The sequence below is a fragment of the Oratosquilla oratoria genome, chromosome 39 (assembly GCF_046742065.1).
Source record: "Oratosquilla oratoria isolate Oo_2021 chromosome 39, ASM4674206v1, whole genome shotgun sequence".
In the NCBI taxonomy this organism is placed as follows: Eukaryota; Metazoa; Arthropoda; class Malacostraca; order Stomatopoda; family Squillidae; genus Oratosquilla; species Oratosquilla oratoria.
The window spans coordinates 38006160-38018659 of record NC_134815.1 but is presented as its reverse complement, the minus strand read 5'-3'; the positions used below and the strand labels follow the sequence as shown (position 1 = coordinate 38018659).

At 38.5% G+C, this 12500-nt stretch overlaps 1 pseudogene; it reads right to left on the bottom strand.

Annotated features, from left to right (window-relative positions):
- Positions 1 to 12500, bottom strand: part of LOC143020219 (uncharacterized) — a 94666-nt pseudogene that overhangs the window by 76266 nt on the left and 5900 nt on the right.

Below are 12500 nucleotides of genomic sequence, written 5' to 3'. Positions count from 1 at the left end.
ATCCAAAAGGCCTCCCTTTCTTCTACACTCTTCTCACTGCCAGGCCCATATGCACTTACAAAAACCCACATCTCCTTTCCCAGTTTCACCTTCATCCACATTATCCTTGAGGAAACCTCCTTCCACTCCACTACACAATTACCTATCTCTTCACTTACTAGTATAGCCACCCCTTCCCTCCCTCGCCCTCTCTTCACTCCTGATAATCTCCCAATTACACTCCCAAACTTACAATCACCCTTCCCTTTCAGCTTAGTTTCACTCAAAGCCAACACATCCATCTTTCTTCTCACAAACATACTACCTATCTCTTCCCTTTTACTCTCATCTCTACCACATCCACGCACATTAAAAGACCCAAACCTTAGGGTGCTGCTCCGAGAACTTCCAGACCCTCTTAATAATGATAATAGTAATGATAATAATAATGATATTAATAATAATAATAATTATAATAATAATAATAATAATAATAATAATAATAATAATAATAATAATAATAATAATAATGATAATAATAATAATAATAATAATAATAAATAATAATAATAATAATAATAATAATAATAATGATAATGATAATGATAATGATAATAATAATAGTAATAGTAATAGTAATAATAACTAATACTAATAATAATAATAATAATAATAATAATAATAATAATAATAATAATAATAATAATTAATAATAATAATAACAACAACAACAACAACAACAACAACAACAACAACAACAACAACAACAACAACAACAACAACAACAACAACAACAACAACAACAATAATAATAATAATAATAATAATAATAATAATAATAATAATAATAATAATAATAATAATAATAATAATAATAATAACAATAATAATAATAATAATGATAATAATAATAACAATAACAACAACAACAATAATAATAATAATAATAATAATAATAATAATAATAATAATAATAATAATAATAATAATAATAATAATAATAATAATAATAATAATAATAATAATAATAATAATAATAATAATAATAATAATAATAATAATAATTAATAATAATAATAATAATAATAATAATAATAATAATAATAATAATAATGATAATAATAATAATAATAATAATAATAATAATAATAATAATAATAATAACAATAATAATAACAATAATAATGGTAATAGTAATGATAATAATAATGATATTACTACTACTACTACTACTACTACTACTACTACTACTACTACTACTACTACTACTACTACTACTACTACTACTACTACTACTACTTTAAAAACACGACCTCCATCCTCGTGGAACTGTGTGGTGGAAGCAGCAGGATCTGTCTCCCACAGACACAGTTCATTGGCCCCTCTCCCGCCAATGACTGTGGTCGACAACCCTTTTATCTATCGATTTAATTTTTATTAACAATGTCTAATACAAAAGTTCATTTATCCTACTGTCAACCACCGTCTGCTCAAAATCTAGGTTTTGTATATGTGCCGATTTGGGCGGTGGGGACCTTGTACCTCTCAGGCATAAGAGGGCTGATCTTAGGAGTGAGAATGACAGTCTACATCTCATCCATGAAACAATGCTGCTTTTGGGTTGTTGTTTCTTTTCAGCCATTACCTCTGCCAGCCGAGCGTAGAATGCCTTTGCTTTAGGACCCATCCTACCTGAAGTCGTAAAGGTTATTGGAGTGAATGAGCCCTGGTCTACATTCTGTATACGCTCTTCGTACATCCTGATCTTCTCGTACTCGTTCCGGAAGTGAGGTGCCTCAATAGTTAGGTTGCTGTAACAGGGGGCCATCGGATCAAATATTCGCATGTCAAAGAAAGCCAATTGTCCCCGTGTCCAGAAACCTCTTGCGCTGACATCCACTCTTGCTTCATCTGATGTGTTGGACGTGCGGTATCTGAAGTTCTCCCCTCCTAGTGGAAGTAATGTTGGTTCGATAGTCACATCCTTGCACACCTCCTGAAGCATTTGGGCAGTGAGATCTCTTACCTCATCATGTCGCATGCAAATGAACCCACCCTGCTTGCATATCATCGCATGGTCCGGAGTAAACTGTGCACCACAGGAGCATCTGTTAGGCAGCCCTCCCAATGGCCATCCATACCTCAGGGCAATGGCATCCGTGAATTCTCTTTTGTTTAAGGTGAATCCCTTTGCCCTGATTGGTAGTGCTGTCAGCCAATTGGACGCCCCAACTTCCTGCGCCAATGATATCTTTCTTTTTATACAATGTGATAGCCGAGCTAGAAGTGCTTGAAGTTCCTCCTTCTGCCTCTCCTCCCTCCCCTTTGAAATGTTTCTTCTAATTTCTCTGATCTCCTCCATGTTAGTCTCTTTCCGTTGATCTTGTGACACGATGTTGTTTGTCAAGGAGGACGTGAGTTTCATAGAGTTTTGGTGTTCTATTTTGGCTAGGTTTAGCGGGTTGGAGATGCCTAGCCCTCCCATTCTAGGTGGAAGTTCAATGAGTTTCCTTTCCTCTTCGTTTAATGTCCGTCCGTTGGTGATGACCGGTACTAGCTCGTTTCTAATGGCTTCTTCAAGGGGTCTTAGTAGGTCGGTGATGTTCGGTACCGTCCTTAATATGTAGTTCCACTTATGTTTAACCCCATATATGAATGCGGCATATGCCGCCTGCGGTTTGGTCTTTGCAAAGTTAGCTAGGAGCCTAACTTCCGCCACCCAATCGTTAACTCTCTTTTCAATATATTGCTTTTTAAAGGATTCTGAGCCGATCACTGCACCGAGATGTCTTTTTCCCTCTTTTGTTACCTTCACTTCACTGTTCTCAAAGAGGATTTTGGCATTGTCAAAGTGCTCTGGTTTCACTATGAGGACAGACTTCTTTGCATTCGGAATGTAACCCAAGCCCGGGCCGTGTGCCAACACCAGATCCCACCACTTTTTTAGGTCAGCTACTTTTCCTGCCCCCGTGAGATCATCTGCATATGCTACCTGTTTGACCATGGTGTCCTCATATTGTATCTTCTGTTGCAGGTGCATAAGACCGAGCGCGTACATAGCCATGGCCACCGGGTCTCCCTGAGTGGTTCCTTCCGCGGATTTGATGATCTCCACTTTAGTTTCTTTTTTCTCAAACCTGTTGGTGACAAATAGGTTTGCTGGTTCTCTGTATGTGTTCTCCACATACCTGGCCAATATTGGGCATTTAATTTTGATGTTGTGTATAGTAGCCTCTCTATTCAAGTTGTTGAATGCGTTTGACGCATCGACTAATAGGACTGCTTCGCATTCCGGTTCCTCGAATATTTTCCTCATGGCGTGGACTGCTGCCTCGGAACCCGCCTGTTGCCCCGCGCACACCTGCAGGTTGCCAGCCGCTTCTCGCACCTCATCCTTCGCGACATTCATTATGGCTTTCCCTACTATTCTTCGCAGCACCTCGCCTATACCAATCGGACGACAGCCAGGTTACTTATCCAGCGGGATAAGTCTGCACGCTGTGTATGCCTCCAAGTGCTGGTAGTCCTCAGTCGCCAGTTTCTTTGCCAAACCAGCGATGGCCTCCTGCAGACTCCCCGCTGCCGTTCCAAATAGGCTGGTGCTAAGGAGACATTTCCATCCAGACGCATCTAGGCCCGATGGTCCCGCCGCTCCCTGGGTGTGTAGAGCAAGGTTCCAAATCCTTCCTCTTGTGATGCTGTCAAAGACTACCTCGTGGGGTGGGAGGTAGTCGCCACTGAATTTAGACTCCAGGTTTGCTGGTCTTGCTTTTGGGTGTTTTTCTTTCAGGATCTTTAGAGTTTCCTCGTTTAGGGATAGAACTCCAGGATCTTCACTCTCCCCTGAGAGCGACCTCATGGCAGCCGCGACCTTTCCATGCCTCATCTTATCTGCAAAGTTTCTGGCTTTGTCTTCTAGATTTTTCTTTCTGTTGACGCCCTTGTAGAGTTTACCTTGGATGGCCTCTGCTTCCATCAACAGTTGCTCCACTTCTCCCTTTTCCCACTTTTCCATCCTCCGTTGCAATGCCTGGATGTTCTCAGAGTGCTTAGATTTTCTGTGGGTCCTCTGACATGTAAGGTGCGGAAGGATAGCTAGCGTTTTGAATACCATGGGGGCGTAAGGAGATGAATTTATATATGCTCTTAATAGATGGGTCATTTCCTCTATTAGGCCTTTGGATGCATTGCATTTAGGTGGGGTGAAGAGGTTTCCTGGAGAGAAGGCAAGTATCCTGTTGTAGGCGTCGTTCAACCACTCCTTAGCCCTGGGCTGCTGCCATGTTTGCCAGAACCTGGCCTCCTCTCTCTCACCCTGCTGTTCTTGATGACGTGGGCTTTCGTCCTCCGGCCTCAAGTTCGTGGGATCACTTCCCTCTTCTAAGTCTCTCTCACTCACAAGACCACTACCCACGCTAGAGGACGAAATGACACATTAGGATGTAATGTCTTAGGACAAAATGTCACAATGGGATGTAATGACAGTGGAGGACAAAAGATCACGATGGGAAATAATGATAGTGGAGAACAAAATATCACGATAGGATGTAATGATAATGGAGGAGAAAATATCACGGTAGGATATAATGTCAGTGAAGAACAAAATATAATTTTAGGAAGAGATACCGGACAGAATGTCAATGAAGGCCAAAATATCAAGATAGGATGTAATGACAGTGGAAGACAAAAGATCACGATGGGATGTAATTATAGTGGAGGAAAAAATATCACGGTAGGATATAATGTCACTGAAGGACAAAATATAATTTTAGAAAGGGATGCCGGACATAATGTCACTGAACGACGGGAGGCCGGCGTGAATCACGGTGACGTAGGGGGACAAAATGTACAAAATAGATCGGATGACCGTAATCGACCAGATGTCCGTGATGGGGGAAATGTTAATTTTGATAGGAGAAATGTTAATGAGGAATTGAATGTCAATGAAGGACCAAATAATAATAATATAGAGCAAGGCATAAATAAAAAACAAAATGATAATATAAGACATGATATTGAAACTCAAAATGTGTCAAAAAGAAATAATCAGGAGTTTCTTAAAACTATGTACTTTAATGCTCGTAGTATTAGGAACAAATTTCAAGAAATACAGGCGTATGTCAAAAGCGAAAATCTCGATATGATAGGAATAACTGAGACATGGTTAAATGGTACAGAGTTCGAAGCTGAATTTAATATTGCGGGATTTAAACACTTTCATCAGGATAGAAACCACAAGAAAGGTGGGGGTGTTCTATTGTACGTTAAAAACAATGTTCATGCTTGTGTTTTAGAGAAAGTGAAACAGGATGCATATGACAGTTTGTGGGTTGAGTTAACCCAAACAAATGGACAAAAAATGAATATAGGTGTAATATATAGGCCAAAGACATTATCATTAGCAGACGACAAACTGTTATTTCAAGAACTGTCTAGTTTCTGCAACCGGGATTTATTGATAATGGGTGATTTCAATTTTACTGACATTGATTGGATGACCCTTGAACATGGCCATATAGGTAGTCGCTTGATTGATTTTCTTGGTGACAATTACTTAATTCAGCATGTAAAAGAGCCCACAAGATATGGAAACTTACTCGATTTATTGATCACTAGCCGCGAAAGCATGGCAACTGATGTAGAAGTCGGTGAATCTGTTGCAAATAGCGATCACAACTTAGTCAGATTCAAACTCCTAAACAATTTTAGAATAGATACTTGTGCTTCTAAAATACCCGATTTCAGTAAAGCTCAGTTCATAGAACTACGTCAGGAGCTTCAGCTTACAGATTGGGAGGAAAAATTAAACGAAAGGCCTGTAGATCAGATGTGGGAAATATTTCAAAATACGCTCACTAAGATGATTCAAACTTACATTCCTTTTAAGGACAGACGTCCCCCAAATCAGGCTCGCCCAAAGTGGCTCGACAAAGAAACTGAAAAAAGTATTGCTAAAAAGAGACAGGCTTATAAGAAATATAAGTGCTCGGGTGCATCTAATGTCTATGAAAGTTATGTATCAATACAGAGAGATTTAAAAAAGACAATAAGAAAAAGAAAACGACAATACGAAATGAACATCGCTGATAAATCCAAAGAGAATCCCAAAGAATTCTATAGTTACATTAGAGATAAAAAGGTTGTTAGGAATCACATTGGTCCACTATTATCTGCTGACGGTCAACTTGAATATTCAAATGAAGGAATGTGTAATCTCTTAAACAATTATTTTAGCTCGGTATTCGTAAACGAAACACCTCAAAGTGAATTCCAAACTGAAACCTGTGAAAAGTCTGGGGTAAACTTACTGTAACGTAATATTAGATATTACGTCATATGTGTAATTATGTTATAGAATTGTGTTCCTTTGTATTACATAACTATGTTCATATTTCTTGTCTATGTATGTATTGTAACAATGTTGAGCAGTAACGCCCGTCCATTATATGTAATCTCGCCTACGTGCGGAGAGAGGTGCGCACTCTTGTAGAACAAACAGACAAGCGAAATCCTGAATAGTTCGGAGCGCACAGATTTGACAGTTACTAAATAAATAGATTGTTCAAGCAAGTCGAGGGTCCTAAAACTACCCATGTTGACGTGTTAACTTACCCTCCTCCTCACCCGCACCCTTAACCGGAAGTATTCAGTTTCCGGTCCAATGGTATATAAGCGGTGGTAACCGCTGACTCGTCGTCATATTCCCACATATTGATCTCTTGATAAAAACTAGAAGGTTTAGATTCATGAGACGATTGGTGTGAAGTGATCACCCTTTTTGCCTACATTACGTGTCTGATATACATTGCATTACTTTACTTATATTTGTACTTATTACTTATTTTGATGCATGTTCCTGATCTCTTTGTACTTAGATAGTACCATATTGTATACTTATCTTGTTTCTTATTTGAACGATAATTTCCATATTCTCATAATCATGTAACGGTCCCATTGACCCTACTGCCCATTCTCTTTTGTGTTGATTGCCTGTAAATATTTTCCATTAATAATTTCGTTTACTAGTTTTATCGCTAGTTTAATATTCCTTTCCTGGAATCTTCTTTGTTACCTTTACTTCTAGTCTTACGAATTATCTAGGCCCTGACCAGATAGTTCAGTCCTACAGTGGCTTCTAGAAGTGCGCTGGTTCTTAAGCACTTAGACGTTATACGTAACGTCTCTTCAAATACCAGCGCCCGTAACAAAGTGGCGACCCTTGCCAAGGATATTGGATCAGGTATTTAACAAATTCTTATTGAGATGGATGATATAGTTCAAGAATTCGTTCAAAATCCCAAGGTAAGTTTCTTAAAGAAACAAACTAAAGACACTTTGATAGAAATAGGCAAGCACTTTGGAGTAGACATTGATACAAGTTTGCGAAAGAAAAAAATACTTCAGGAACTCGTTGAAAATCTGATCGAAGATGAGATCTTATCTCCAGAAGAGATTACTGCTATACAAATTCCTTCAAATAGGTTAGAAATGGAGGCACGACTAACCGAACTTAAGATTAAGGAGATTGAATTAAAGGTCAGGAGAGTAGATTTTGAGGAGGAAGCTAAATTGAAACAAATGCAAATTGAGGCAGAATTTAAAGCTAAAGAGGAGGAAACTAAACTGAAACAAATGCAAATTGAGGCAGAATTTAAAGCTAAAGAGGAGGAAACTAAACTGAAACAAATGCAAATTGAGGCAGAATTTAAAGCTAGAGAAGACGAAACTAAAGTCAAATTGGCAGAGTTAGAATTAAAGAAGGCAGAAGTAGAAGCTAGGATTGTTGATAGACAACCCGTAGTTCAGGAAGGTCGTATAGATATTTCCAAGTATGTAAAACTTTTACCCATATTTTCAGAGGGAGAGCCAGAAATTTTCTTTCTTCAGTGGGAAAAATTGGCACAACAGTTACAAATCCCTAAAGAAAATTGGCCATTAATCATTCAAACACAATTTAAGGGTAAGGCTCAGCAAATTTATACTTCTCTTTCAGAAGCAGAAAGCGAGTATGATAATATGAAAGATTGTATTTTAAAAGCTTATGAACTAATACCAGAGGCCTATAGACAGAAATTCCGTAATTATAGGAAGACACCTCAGTTAACATACGTAGAATATGCGGCTCAACAAGAGAGGTTATTCAATAGGTGGTGTTTGGCTAGTGAAACGGACACCTTAGATAGACTTAAACAGTTGATTTTATTGGAGCAGTTTAAGAATACCTTAGAGACAGATCTTAGGATTTTTATAGATGATCATGTTCCCGAAACTTTAACTAAAGCTGCTGTATTGGCTGATGAGTTCACACTAAATCATAAACCTAAGTCAAGACAAATGGAATCCCAAAAGTCAAAGTCATATATTCCAGATTCAACAAAATACTCTGATCCTTGGTCCCCAAAGAAACGCTTTGAAAATCAGTCTAGCCCATCACATTTCAGTTACAGGTCTGATTTCAATCAATATCCTCCAAACCAACCTTGGCAAAGAATGGAAAGGTTTAAGACTAATCCCCCTGTAACTTGTTCATATTGTAAACAGGTTGGCCATCACATTTCTAATTGCAGAAAGAGACTGACACCCTCATTCTCCAATAAGACACCAACTCTTGTAAGTAATATAAAATCAGACGATTCAAAATCCTCTATTCAGGATACACTACCAAAGAAGCCGGTATTGTCAAGTAATGTAGAACCCCCCTCATCAGATCATGATCCTTGTTTCAAACCATTTGTATCTTCAGGAACTATATCTCATAGTAGTAGTTCACAACAATATCCTATTTCCATACTCCGAGACACAGGAGCAAAGCAAAGTCTGATTTTAAATTCTGTCTTGCAGAATCTGAGTGAGTCATATACAGGTTATGATATATTGATAGAAGGAGTTGGAGGAATTATAAAATGTCCATTACATAATGTTTTCTTGCGGTCTGATTTAACAACCGGAATGGTTAAAGTAGCAGTAGTAGACTCTCTTCCCATAGTAGGAATATCCTTATTGTTGGCCAATGACATCGCTGGAAGCAAAGTCATTTCTCCCTTAATAACAAATAACCCTAAGACCTCAGTAGAACCTTCAGATAACTTACAGTTGTTTCCCGCTTGTGCTGTAACCAGATCTCGGTACAAGAAATCTGAAGAGGAGACTTATAATTTAGAATCCCTATTCTCCCAAACTGACCCATCTTCTTCTTCACCAGTTTCTCTATCTAGAGCAGAATTAATCAAAGAACAGAAGTCAGATCCTTCTCTTAAAAATTTGTACGAGATTGTTTCTTCTCCAGAAGAAGTTGAAAATATGTCACGAGGTTTCTATATAGAAAACGGAGTCCTAACGCGAAAATGGAGAGCATCCACCGCAACCGCTGACCAGCCATGGCAAGTAAGGAATCAAATAGTCCTCCCTCTTGGTTTCAGGAATAATGTTCTAAGATTGGCTCATGATACTCCCTTAGCAGGTCACTTAGGGGTAAGAAAGACCTTGTTCAACATAACCCAACATTTCCATTGGCCCACGGTTGTCAAAGATGTTGCCCAATATTGTAAAACATGTCATACATGTCAACTTGTAGGTAAGCCCAACCAGAAAATTGTAGAAGCTCCACTCCATCCCATTCCTGTAATGGAAGAGCCATTTAAAAAAGTTCTTATTGATTGTGTAGGACCTTTACCTCCTTCAAGTAAAGGAAATCAGTACATTCTCACAATCATGTGTATGAGCACTCGTTTTCCAGAAGCCATTCCTTTGAAAAATATTAAAGCTCAAAACATAATCAGAGAAATGTTGAAATATTTCACTATGGTAGGATTTCCTAAGAACATTCAAAGTGATCAAGGAAGTAATTTTCTTTCCAACAAGTTTAGAGAAACTCTTGTAACACTAGGTATAAATCATGTAACTTCCTCCGCCTATCATCCTCAATCACAAGGTGCTCTAGAGCGCTTTCACCAAACGCTCAAGACAATGTTAAGAATCTTCTGTGCTGAGAACACTCGAAATTGGGAAGACGGACTCCCCTTTTTGTTGTTCGCCACCCGAACAACAATTCAAGAAAGCCTTGGATTCAGCCCGTCAGAATTAGTCTTCGGTCATGAAGTCCGTGGTCCCCTAAAGATACTTCATGAACAATGGATGAAAGAAGAACCACCTGTTCCTTCTTTGAAATACGTGTCCCAGGTCACCGAGAAGTTGTTAGAAGCTTGGAAGTTGGCAAGAGAGAACTTGGCGAATGCTCAACGAGTAATGAAAGGTCGGTATGATAAAAATTCTAAACTTAGAACTTTCTCTCCAGGAGATCAAGTGTTACTTTATCTTCCCATACCAGGAGATCCATTGCAGGCTAAGTACAAAGGACCCTATGAAGTCTTGTCCAGAGCCAGTGATCTCAACTACATAATCAAAACTCCAGACAGAAGAAAGAGTTCCCGTCTCTGTCACATAAATACCTTAAAACCTTATCATTCCAGAGATCCAATTCCAGCTTGCAGCTCTACCACAATAGAATCGGAAGAGCCTCCTGATAACCTGCCTAATCCTCCTGAGATTCCCTTGGAAAACTCTCAGATACTACAAAATCTTCAGATAAAAGTAGGACACTTATCTGAGAAACAAGATGTAGCAGAACCATTGACTGACCTGTTGAGAAAAGACCACGACTTCGTATGGACACCTACCTGTGAGACGGCCTTCAAAAACCTGAAGTCCCTTCTCACTAACGCACCAGTTCTAAGGGCACCCGACTTCCAACGACCCTTTCTTCTGCAAGTCGGCGCCAACGACACCTGTATCGGTGCCGCCCTCTTGCAAGAACACAATGAAGTTCTTCACGCTATCGCCTACAACAGCAAGAAGCTGTCCCCTGCGCAGAAGAACTACTTCTTACTTTCTAGAACATAGCTTTTCAACAGAAAGTGAAAAGCTTTCCCAAACGGTGGAGGTGTAACGTAATATTAGATATTACGTCATATGTGTAATTATGTTATAGAATTGTGTTCCTTTGTATTACATAACTATGTTCATATTTCTTGTCTATGTATGTATTGTAACAATGTTGAGCAGTAACGCCCGTCCATTATATGTAATCTCGCCTACGTGCGGAGAGAGGTGCGCACTCTTGTAGAACAAACAGACAAGCGAAATCCTGAATAGTTCGGAGCGCACAGATTTGACAGTTACTAAATAAATAGATTGTTCAAGCAAGTCGAGGGTCCTAAAACTACCCATGTTGACGTGTTAACTTACCCTCCTCCTCACCCGCACCCTTAACCGGAAGTATTCAGTTTCCGGTCCAATGGTATATAAGCGGTGGTAACCGCTGACTCGTCGTCATTTTCCACATATTGATCTCTTGATAAAAACTAGAAGGTTTAGATTCATGAGACGATTGGTGTGAAGTGATCACCCTTTTTGCCTACATTACGTGTCTGATATACATTGCATTACTTTACTTATATTTGTACTTATTACTTATTTTGATGCATGTTCCTGATCTCTTTGTACTTAGATAGTACCATATTGTATACTTATCTTGTTTCTTATTTGAACGATAATTTCCATATTCTCATAATCATGTAACGGTCCCATTGACCCTACTGCCCATTCTCTTTTGTGTTGATTGCCTGTAAATATTTTCCATTAATAATTTCGTTTACTAGTTTTATCGCTAGTTTAATATTCCTTTCCTGGAATCTTCTTTGTTACCTTTACTTCTAGTCTTACGAATTATCTAGGCCCTGACCAGATAGTTCAGTCCTACAGTGGCTTCTAGAAGTGCGCTGGTTCTTAAGCACTTAGACGTTATACGTAACGTCTCTTCAAATACCAGCAGCCCGTAACATTACTCACTACGGTAAATATAACAAAAGAAACAATTAAAAGGTGTATAGACAAACTCAAAGTTAATAAAACACCAGGGCCTGACGGTTGGCATCCAAGAATCTTAAAGGAAATGAAAAATGAGATTGTTGTTCCATTAGAAATTATTTTCAAGAAATCCATCATATCCGGAGATGTCCCAAGAGAATGGAAGCTAGCTAACGTTACTCCCATATTCAAAAAAGGTGAAAAAAAGAAACCAAATAACTATAGGCCTATTAGTTTGACTTCGATCGTAGGAAAAATAATGGAAACTATCATCAGAGATGCTATCGAATATCATTTAGAAAGTAACCGTTTGATAAATGATAGCCAACATGGTTTCAGACGGAAACGTTCTTGCGTGACTAACTTACTCGAATTCTACAACACAGTTGTCTCGAATTATGACAAAAGAAACAATATAGATTTAATATATCTAGACTTTGCAAAAGCTTTTGATACCGTCCCACACGAAAGACTACTTACTAAACTAGCTTTGCATGGAATAAGTGGTAGCCTATTAGGTTGGACTAGTAATTGGTTGAAAGGTCGAAAACAGAGAGTTGTTTTAAATGGAAAAACTTCTGGATGGAAAAGTGTTGCAAGTGGAGTTCCTCAGGGTTCCGTTCTTGGGCCACTTCTATTCATAGTATATATAAATG